Below are 9,104 nucleotides of genomic sequence, written 5' to 3' on the forward strand. Positions count from 1 at the left end.
TGTTTTTCCATTTATGTAGATCTCTTTTGGTTTCTTACAGTAGTGTTTTGTAATTTTCTTTGTATAGATCCTTTATATCCCTGGTTAGATTTATTCCTAAGTATTTTATTTTTTTAGGAGCTATTATAGATGGTATTGTTTTTGTGATTTCCTTTTCATTGTTCTCTTTATTGGCGTATAGGAATCCAAGTGATTTTTGTACGTTATCCTGTATCCTGCTAATCTGCTGAATCTTTCTATTAGTTCCAGGAGTTTTCTCATGCAGTCTTCTGTGTTTTCTATGTATAGTATCATATCTTCCACAAATAGGGACAGTTTATCTTCTTCATTACTAGTTCGAATGCCCTTTATTTCTTTTTCTTGCCTTATTGCTCTAGCTAGAACTTCCAGCACAATATTAAATAGAAGTGGTGATAAAGGGCATCCTTATCTTGTTCCTGTTCACAAGGGGACTGTTTTCAGCCTCTTTCCATTAAGAATGATGTTGGCCATTGTTTTTGCATAGATGCCCTTTATTGTGTTGAAAAATTTCCCTTCTATACCTATTTTATTGAGTTTTTTTTTATCAGGAATGGGTGTTGGACTTGTCAAATGCCTTTTCTGCATCAATTGAGATGATCCTGTGATTCTTTTCTTTCCTTTTATTTATTTGGTGGATTACATTGATTGATTTTCTAATGTTGAACCATACTTGCATACCTGGTGTGAATCCTACTTGGTCGTGGCGTATTATTTCTTTGATATGATGCTAAATTCTATTGGCTAGAATTTTGTTGAGAATGTTTACATCTATATTAATGAGAGGTATTGGTCTGTAATTTTCTTTTTTTTGTGGTGTCTTTGCCTGGTTTTGGTATCAGGGTTATGGTGGCTTCATAGAATTAATTCAGAAGTATCACTGCCTTTTCTATGCTCTTCTATAAATGTTTGGTAGAATCCTCCAGTGAAGCCATCTGAGTCAGGGCGTTTTTTTGTTGGGAGGCTTTTTAAATTACCTTTTCAATTTCTTCTCTTGTTATGGGTCTGTTCAGATTTTCAACATCATTTTGTGTTAGTTTGCGTAGGTAGTGTGTTTCTAGAAATTTGTCCATTTCCTCCAGGTTTTTAAATTTTTTGGAGTATAGCTTTTCATAATACTCTGTTGTGATCCTTTTTATTTTAGTTGGGTCTGTTGTAATGTCCCCCATTTCATTTCTTATTTGGGTTATTTGCATCCTCTCCTGTTTTTCTTTTGTCAGTTTGGCCAGTGGTTTTCGATCTTGTTGATCCTTTCAAAGAACCAAATTTTGGTTTTGTTGATTCTTTCTATTGTTTTTCTATTTTCTCTTTCATTTATTTCTGCTCTGATCTTTATTATTTCCATTCTTCTGGTGGCTGTGGGCTTCTTTTGTTCTCTTTCTATTTATTCCTGTTGTGTAGCTGATGTTTTGATTTTGTCCCTTTCTTCTTCTTTGATATGTGCATCTATCGCTATAAATTGACCTCTGAGCCTGCCTTTACTGTGTCCCCAAGGTTTTCGTATGATGTGTTTTCATTCTTATTTGATTCTAGGAATTTTTTTATTCCATCTCTGATTTCTTCTATTACCTAGTGGTTTTTAAGCAAGGTGTCACTTAGTTTCTATGTAATTGATTTTTTTTTTTCCTTGCTCTTCCTCTTGTTAATTCCTACCTTGATCGAATTGTGGTCAGAGAAGATACTTTGTATTATCTCAGTGTTTGGATTTTGTTAAGCGTTGCTCTGTGGCCTAAGATGTGGTCTATTCTGGAGAACATTCCATGCGCATTGGAAGGGAATGTGTAATTTGTATTTGTTGGATGGAGTGTTCTATATATGTGTCTATGAGGTCAAGTTGGCTGATTGTGCCCTTTATCTCTTCTGTATCTTCGTTGAATTTCTTTCTAGATGTTCTGTCCTTTACCGAGAATGGTGTATTAAAGTCTCCTACTATTATTGTGAAACTGTCAATTTCTCTTTTCAGTGCTGTTTAGAGTTTCTTTTATGTATTTTGGAGCCCTGTCATTGGGTGGGTAGATGTTTATTATGATTAAGTCCTCATGATGGATTATCCATTTAATCATTATATGGTACCCTTCTTTGTCTTATGTGGTAGATTTTGTTTTAAAGTCTATTTTACCTGAGATTAGCATTGCCATTCCTGCTGTTTTCAGAAGTTATTTGCTTGATTTTTTTTTTTTTTCTATCCTTTGATTGGAAACCCTGGTGGTGTGGTGGTTAAGTGCTATGGCTGCTAACCAAGGGGTTGGCAGTTTGAATCCACCAGGTGCTCCTTAGAAACTCTATTGGCCAGTTCTACTCTGTCCTATAGGGTCACTATGACTCGGAATCAACTCAACAGCACTGGGTTTGGTTTGGTTTTGATCTGTTGATTTTTAACAAATTTACGTCTTTGTTTCTAAGGTGTGTCTCTTGTAGACAGCATATTGATGAATCCTGTTTTTTATCCATTCTGTCATTCTATGTCTCTTTATGGGTGCATTTAGGCCATTTACATTCAGTGTAATTATTAGTAGGTGTGAGTTTATTGCTGTCATTTTGTAGTGCTTTTTTTTGTGGTGCTAACATTTTCTTTGTTCCTCTTACTTCCCTGTGGTGAATTCCTTTTGTCTGTGGATATCTTTTGTTTTCATAGATTTTGTTTTTATTGAGACTTTATGTTTTTCTTCTTTATTTTTGCTGAGTATGTTTGTCAACTTTCTTTGTGGTTACCTTAAAATTTATCCTTATCTTCCTAGGTTTGAACCAGTCTATTATTAGTTGGTATCACCTTGCCTTCGTCTCCATCAGAAAGTTCTATATCTGCACTGTTTATTCCCTCTTTTATTGTTCTGATGTTGTTGACATTTACAGATTAACCTCTCTGATTCCCTGTTGTAATTCTTTTGGTGTTGGATAGTCCTTGAGAGTTCATTTCCTAGGTTGGTGTCTGGCTGGTACAATCTTGTCTCCTAGACTCAGGCTGTGGTCTGATGTTTGTTCTCAGACAGAAGGACTACCTTTAATAATTCTTTTAAGTTTGATTTGGTTTTTACATAAAAAAGAAAAAAAAGAAAGCACTGGGGATCCAACAAGTGTGGTGTCATGGGCTGGGCGGATGGTTCCCCAGCCAGGCGGCACTTCACAGCCTTTCAAGAGGAAGCAAAATTGGCACATGGAGCCAGGTGCTCAAGAGAAAGGAGGCAAAGGTTGTGGGAGGCATGAAAGGGACCAAAAGAGATGGAAAAACGCAACAGACAAATGGTACTCTGCGAGCCAGCCAGAGCGGGAAGGGTGAATCCAAGTGGCCCAGGGACGAAGCAGTTGCCCAAGGGCCAAGGGATTGTGGCTGGATGGAAGCAGAGGAGGCCAGGGGGCAGAAGAAGGGTAGGGGTTTAAAAAAAAAAAAAAAAGGTTAGGAAAGCTTATATTGCTGGTTAACCAGGTGCCCTGTCTTCTGCTGGGAACTTCGTAAAGCTGCTTTCACATACTTCCCATCTGCTGATCTCTGATGTGGGTGAGGTGAATTCAAGAGGTATGGCTGCTGCACTGCCCAGCTGGCTGAGCCACAGCTGCCAGCCAGGAAGCACAGAGGTAGAGCAGCGGGGAGAGGATGGGGGGTGGGAAAGCATGTATCGCTAGTTACCGGGTGCTCTGTCTCCTGCTGGGAGCTCTGTGAAGCTGCTTTTCCATGCTCGCTGATTGCTGTTTGCCCACGGGAGTCCAAGATGGCAAACTGTGCTGCGTTAGCTGATCGGGGACCTCCACACGTATCTCTCCTCACTCTCTGTTCTTTGTCAGTTTCTTATTCTGTTCGGTGCTTGGCTGAGTTTGTTATTTCTTCATTTGATACTTTGGGTTCCAGGATTGACTTTTTGTCTATTTTACTTAGGTTTTTGGGTCTTTGCTGTGGAGGGGCAGCATGATGCTTCTGTCTATGGCAACACGTTGGCTGGAAGTCTATCAGGTGATTCTTATATACAATGAAGTTTAAGAACCACTGCGCTGGACAGTACATTCTCTAAGATAGAAACCAAAATATATTCATCACTGTATCCCTAGTGCATTGACTATAACAGGTGCTCAGATGACATCTGTTGAACAAATGAATGCACAGATAGAGAAATTATTTCATCCTTGATTGTTCTAGTGGCATGTTTTCATAATCACAGAGCCTTGGTAGGCTGTGTATTGTGTGAGTTCTGTAAGCCTTGAGCTACACCTCCTGATAGGGAGGGAGCTTTATATACAGGAAATGCCCCTTTCAAAATGATCCATAAGGACTTTCAAGAAAAGCCTCTTGGGGACTAATTAAAGAGCCAGTGGCAGACAGGTTGCTAAATTAAGTCTTTGGTAAGCTGCTGAACTCAAGGACAAAAATCGTAGACAGAGAATAGCCATGAAAAACCCTGAGGCTGGGGGGAATGCCCTGATACCCAGAGGTCAGACAACAGATCATGGCCCATGAACTGATAGCTAGAAGGGACAAGGCAACCATACATCCAGCTTTTAAAAAACATCAAGTCACCATCCAGTGCAAAACAGAAAACTGGAATTTGAGACACTTCTGAGTCTACCTTTAGTGAGCCTTGGGGAGTGGAGAAAAGTGGAAGTGGGATGGGGGACGTTTAATGGTGCATAAGAGCTGCCTGAGCAGAAAGTCACAAAACCCAAGCTTGTTGGCTCCCTGTTTGTGAGTTTGGTCCCTTTGAACAGACACCTGAGCCTTCCTCAGACCTTGGAAACAGGCCTCCCTGAAGAGTTAATTGTTACAAGTTGCTTTTTATAATGATCATATAATTATATTTTCTGTTCTAATGTTATTATTTGTTTAATGCAGCATTGTAGTGTAATCCCTAGCTTTGTCATATAACCTCTAGTGAACTGTGTTCCATGCTGTTACCCCATATGTCCCCACATTCTTTAACACTTTCCAGGCAATGAAATTCTTTCTTTTTCACCTTTGAGTTAGGTGGAAGCTTTGGGCAAATCAATTTAAGTGGAAGAACTTAGGAGAGCCCCCCCAAGAATTAGTAGTGTTGCTGCTAAAACTGCATAGGACAAGAGCTGTGCAAAATAGCAGGGGACCTGTGACAGTCTGATCATGAATATTGCTTCATCCACAGCTTCACGTGACATTGTAGAAGCCCAGCCAGAGCAAGTGATGTAATTGCTCTGAAATAAACAGTGGAGTCCCAGCTTCCTTCCTCTGCACGCTAATGGAGCATCCTTGACCTCAGTTCTCTAAAACCCTCGAATAGCATGAAAGAAACCATAGAAAGGGGTAGGGATTCCCCAGCATTCTTTTAAGATGCAAACAATCTGGCCGAGTCCTTCAGAAACTGCACAGATCACCACCAACTACTGCCAAATAAAACAGCAAATCCCTCTAATTAGAAGGCCTATTAAAGAACTAAAAAGGAAATGATGAGTCCCTTATCATGCAAGATGAAAGATGTCTTCTTTTCTTTCTCTTCTTTCTTTAAGTATTAATCATCTGTGTGGTATTGTCCCAGGATAAGGACCCTCCAGATGGCTTCGGAGCAGCACTGTGATGAGGAGTGAGTCATTTTGGAGCAGACATAACCCCAGTGAGACTGGGCAATCCAAACTTACTGGTCATGTGCTCTTTGCTCTGCTTATCTAAGTCTCAGAAGTCTGTGTTCAGTCTTTTGAACCAATAGTTCATTTGAATCATGTTTTTTCTAAAGATGGGGGGTTGTAGATGAGTGAAAAAAAGAGTAGACGCTAGGCAAATTAGTACCTGCTTTTGGTTTTTTTTTTTAGTAAAATGAAGAACTAAATCACTAAACCACCATAGGTAGGTGCACTTGTACAGCTTCTTAATTCATATTCCATATGCAGAAATTAAGAAGATACTTCCTGTTGAATCCTTCCGGTTTCTTAAACTGGGGGGGGGGGGGTGGGGAGAACTAAGTTGTCTTATGAGGGATGTATAAAGCGAAATATCCATTTGAGATGCTGGAACGGTGCTGACATCTGCCTTTGAACTACAGCAACATATACACATACGTATTTCACTGATTGTTTTCCTAGAGAACTCTAAGACAGTGGCTAACATCCACTGAACAATTAGTGGGTGCCAAGTCCTGATCTAAGCACTCCTCTGAATTCTCTTTTAATCCTCACAAAGGCTTTTCGAGATAGGTATTATCATTATTGTCTTCTTTTGACAGATGAGAACACTGAGACCCGGAGAAGTTAGGTAACTTGCCTATGGGTACAAATCTAGTAAGTAGCAGGGCCAGGATTTGTGTCCAGGCAGCCAGATCCCCAGCAGTTGCTCCAACTAGTTAGTACATAGGGTACACTTGATGAGATTGCCTTTGCGAAGTGTTTGTTAATCATAAAGTCATTTCCATACCTAAAACATTCTTGTTATTAAAACCCATTTAGTTCTCTGACTGGAAACCCCGGTCGCGTAGTGGTTAAGTGCTATGGCTGCTAATCAAAAGGTTGGCAGTTCCAATCTGCCAGGCGCTCCTTAGAAACTCTACGGGGCAGTGAGTCAGAATCGACTCAACGGCAGTGGGTTTGGTTTTAGTTCTCTGACTCATGAGATTATATTATAGCACCACTAAAATTTAAATTCATGAGAAAATATGGAAGAAATCAACATATTTTTAGCAATAATGTATCCTCTGTAAGCTCAATCACTAAAGAGTAGAAAATCTGACTTGGAATTCTTCTCATTTTTCATGCATCTGCTTAAAATAAAATAGGCTTATCTGATCTGCCCTCTAAACTTTTGTTTTAGCCTCATGAAAATAAAAAGGTATATAGTTAAGGATAACAAAACAGAAAAATATAAACAATGCTGTATATATTATTCACTGCTTTCCCTAAATCATTTGAATGATTCCATATGAAGCCATAATGATGTGATTTTCTTCGAGATAAACTGCTTATTTTCTTGATACTAAGATGCAAATTTTTTTCTCATCTTGATGTTTTTGAAATTAGTAGATGCCTTATCATCAATGTGAACATTTAAAGCAGCATTCTTTACCCTCCTTCCACCCTCTAAAAGCTGTTATTAAAACTATGGTGCATCTTATAACCTTAAAATACAAGAAATACAGTAATACTTTACATTTTTTATTAATATTTATGACACTAGGTCTGCCAATATGTATTGCCATGAGTTGGAATTGACTTGATAGCAACTAAAAGCAACAACGACATTTTGCTCCATGAACACAGCTTTGCTCAAACAAGCACTTTAGACATAATACAAGAAACACTTGAATATCCTTTAAGGTGTATGTTTAAAAATATAATTGTATGCCAAGATTTTGATTTCTAAGTACCAGTTCTCACTAAAAGAACCAGGGCTGATTCCAGGGCTTGGGCAGGGAAAGCATAAGGTGATCTTGGGACTTCTTGTGGTGTTACAAATTAAGGAAGTGGTCAAGAAATGATGGAGGTGTTTTCAAAGAATTCAAGAGTCAGCCTAAGATGGCTCTTTCCAATCCATTCTGTGACAATTTGTGCACTGAAATGCATTATCGCCCCATTCAATAAATAAGAACCCACAAGTCTATATGGAAAATAAATAGAAAAATAAGTAATGGGGAGAAGAGAAAGCTCTTCCCTGCAATAGAATGTCATATCACAACTGTAGAGAGGATAATATAATTTAAAAAATCACCATTTTGAAATCATCATAGTAATTAGGTAAGGATCATCATGGGACGCTATGATCATGTGAATGTGTTCTAGATCAGGGATGGCAAATAGGTTTCATCTCACATGTCAATTTCAGTTAATTAATTATGGCTGCTTAAGACTGTGTTCAAAAGATTTGTGAGGCTACTTGGGACTGTGCAGTAAAGAGAGCCCTGATGGAGGGTGTGTGTCTACTCTTTGCAATCCTTGCTGTCTTAGTTACCTAGTGCTGCTGTAAGAGAATTACCATAAGTGGATGGCTTTAACAAAGAGAAATTTATTCTCTCACAGTTTAGGAGGCTAGAAGTCCAAATTCAAGGTGCCAGCTCTAGGGGAAGGTTCTCTCTCTTTTGGCTCTGGGGGAAAATTCTTGTCTCGGCTCCTCTAGCCGTTCCTGGTCTTGTAGACTGGTCTGTTTTAGTCGTCTTCAGATAGTGTAGATTTTACCCCTTGTCTGCTTTCTTCTGTGCCTAATCTGCTCTTATATATCTCAAAGGTGATTGGCTTAATACACACCCTACACTGATATGGTCTCAATAACATGACAAAGAAAACCCTATTCTCAAATGGGATTACATCCACAGGTATAAGGGGTTAGGATTTACAACACATATTTTTGGGGGACATAATTCAATACTTAACTCTTGCCCTCACATGTAACTGATGGTTGAGATAATTGTCAGCTACCCTCTCTCTCTGTAGTCCAGAAGTCAAGATCCCATTCATTTTTAATCAAAATCTTGAAAGGTCAACACTGGCATAGAAGGGAGGGCTTTTCTTACCTTTCTTCTCCCTAATGAGTGCTTGTGAAGGATGTCTCTCTAGCCTGTGAGGCACCCATATTTTTCCTTTCATGATATGTCCAGTTATATAAATGTGTTCCTCTTCTACCATCTTGGTAAACCCATTCAAAGCTTCCTAAGTCTCAGTTTTCTTACTTAAATGCCTAGACTCAGAAGGATGCCAAAGTACTTGAAAGGATAACAAGGCTGACCTTGACACAGACACTACTCAGGCCTGAAGTGGCCCAAAATTATAAAATCACCAATCCACAAATGGTTATCTAGTACTGTTTTATGTGGAAAGTGGAAACCCTGGTGGTGTAGTGGTTAACCAGGAGGTTGGCTGTCCAAATCTGCCAGACGCTCCTTGGGAACTCTACGGGGCAGTTCTACTCTGTCCTATAGAGTCGCTATGAGTCGGAATCAACTTGATGGCAGTAGGCTTGGTGTTTTTGGTGGATGTGGAAAGTATTCTGCTAGCTCTGTACCAAAACCAAACCAAACCAAACCCACTGATGTCGAGTGGATTCCAACTCATAGCGACCCTATAGGACAGAGTAGAACTGCCCCATAGAGTTTCCAAGGAGTGCCTGGCGGATTCGAACTGCTGACGTCTTGTTTAGCAGCCCTAGCACT

This window comes from Elephas maximus, chromosome 1 (genome assembly GCF_024166365.1).
Source record: "Elephas maximus indicus isolate mEleMax1 chromosome 1, mEleMax1 primary haplotype, whole genome shotgun sequence".
NCBI lineage: Eukaryota > Metazoa > Chordata > Mammalia > Proboscidea > Elephantidae > Elephas > Elephas maximus.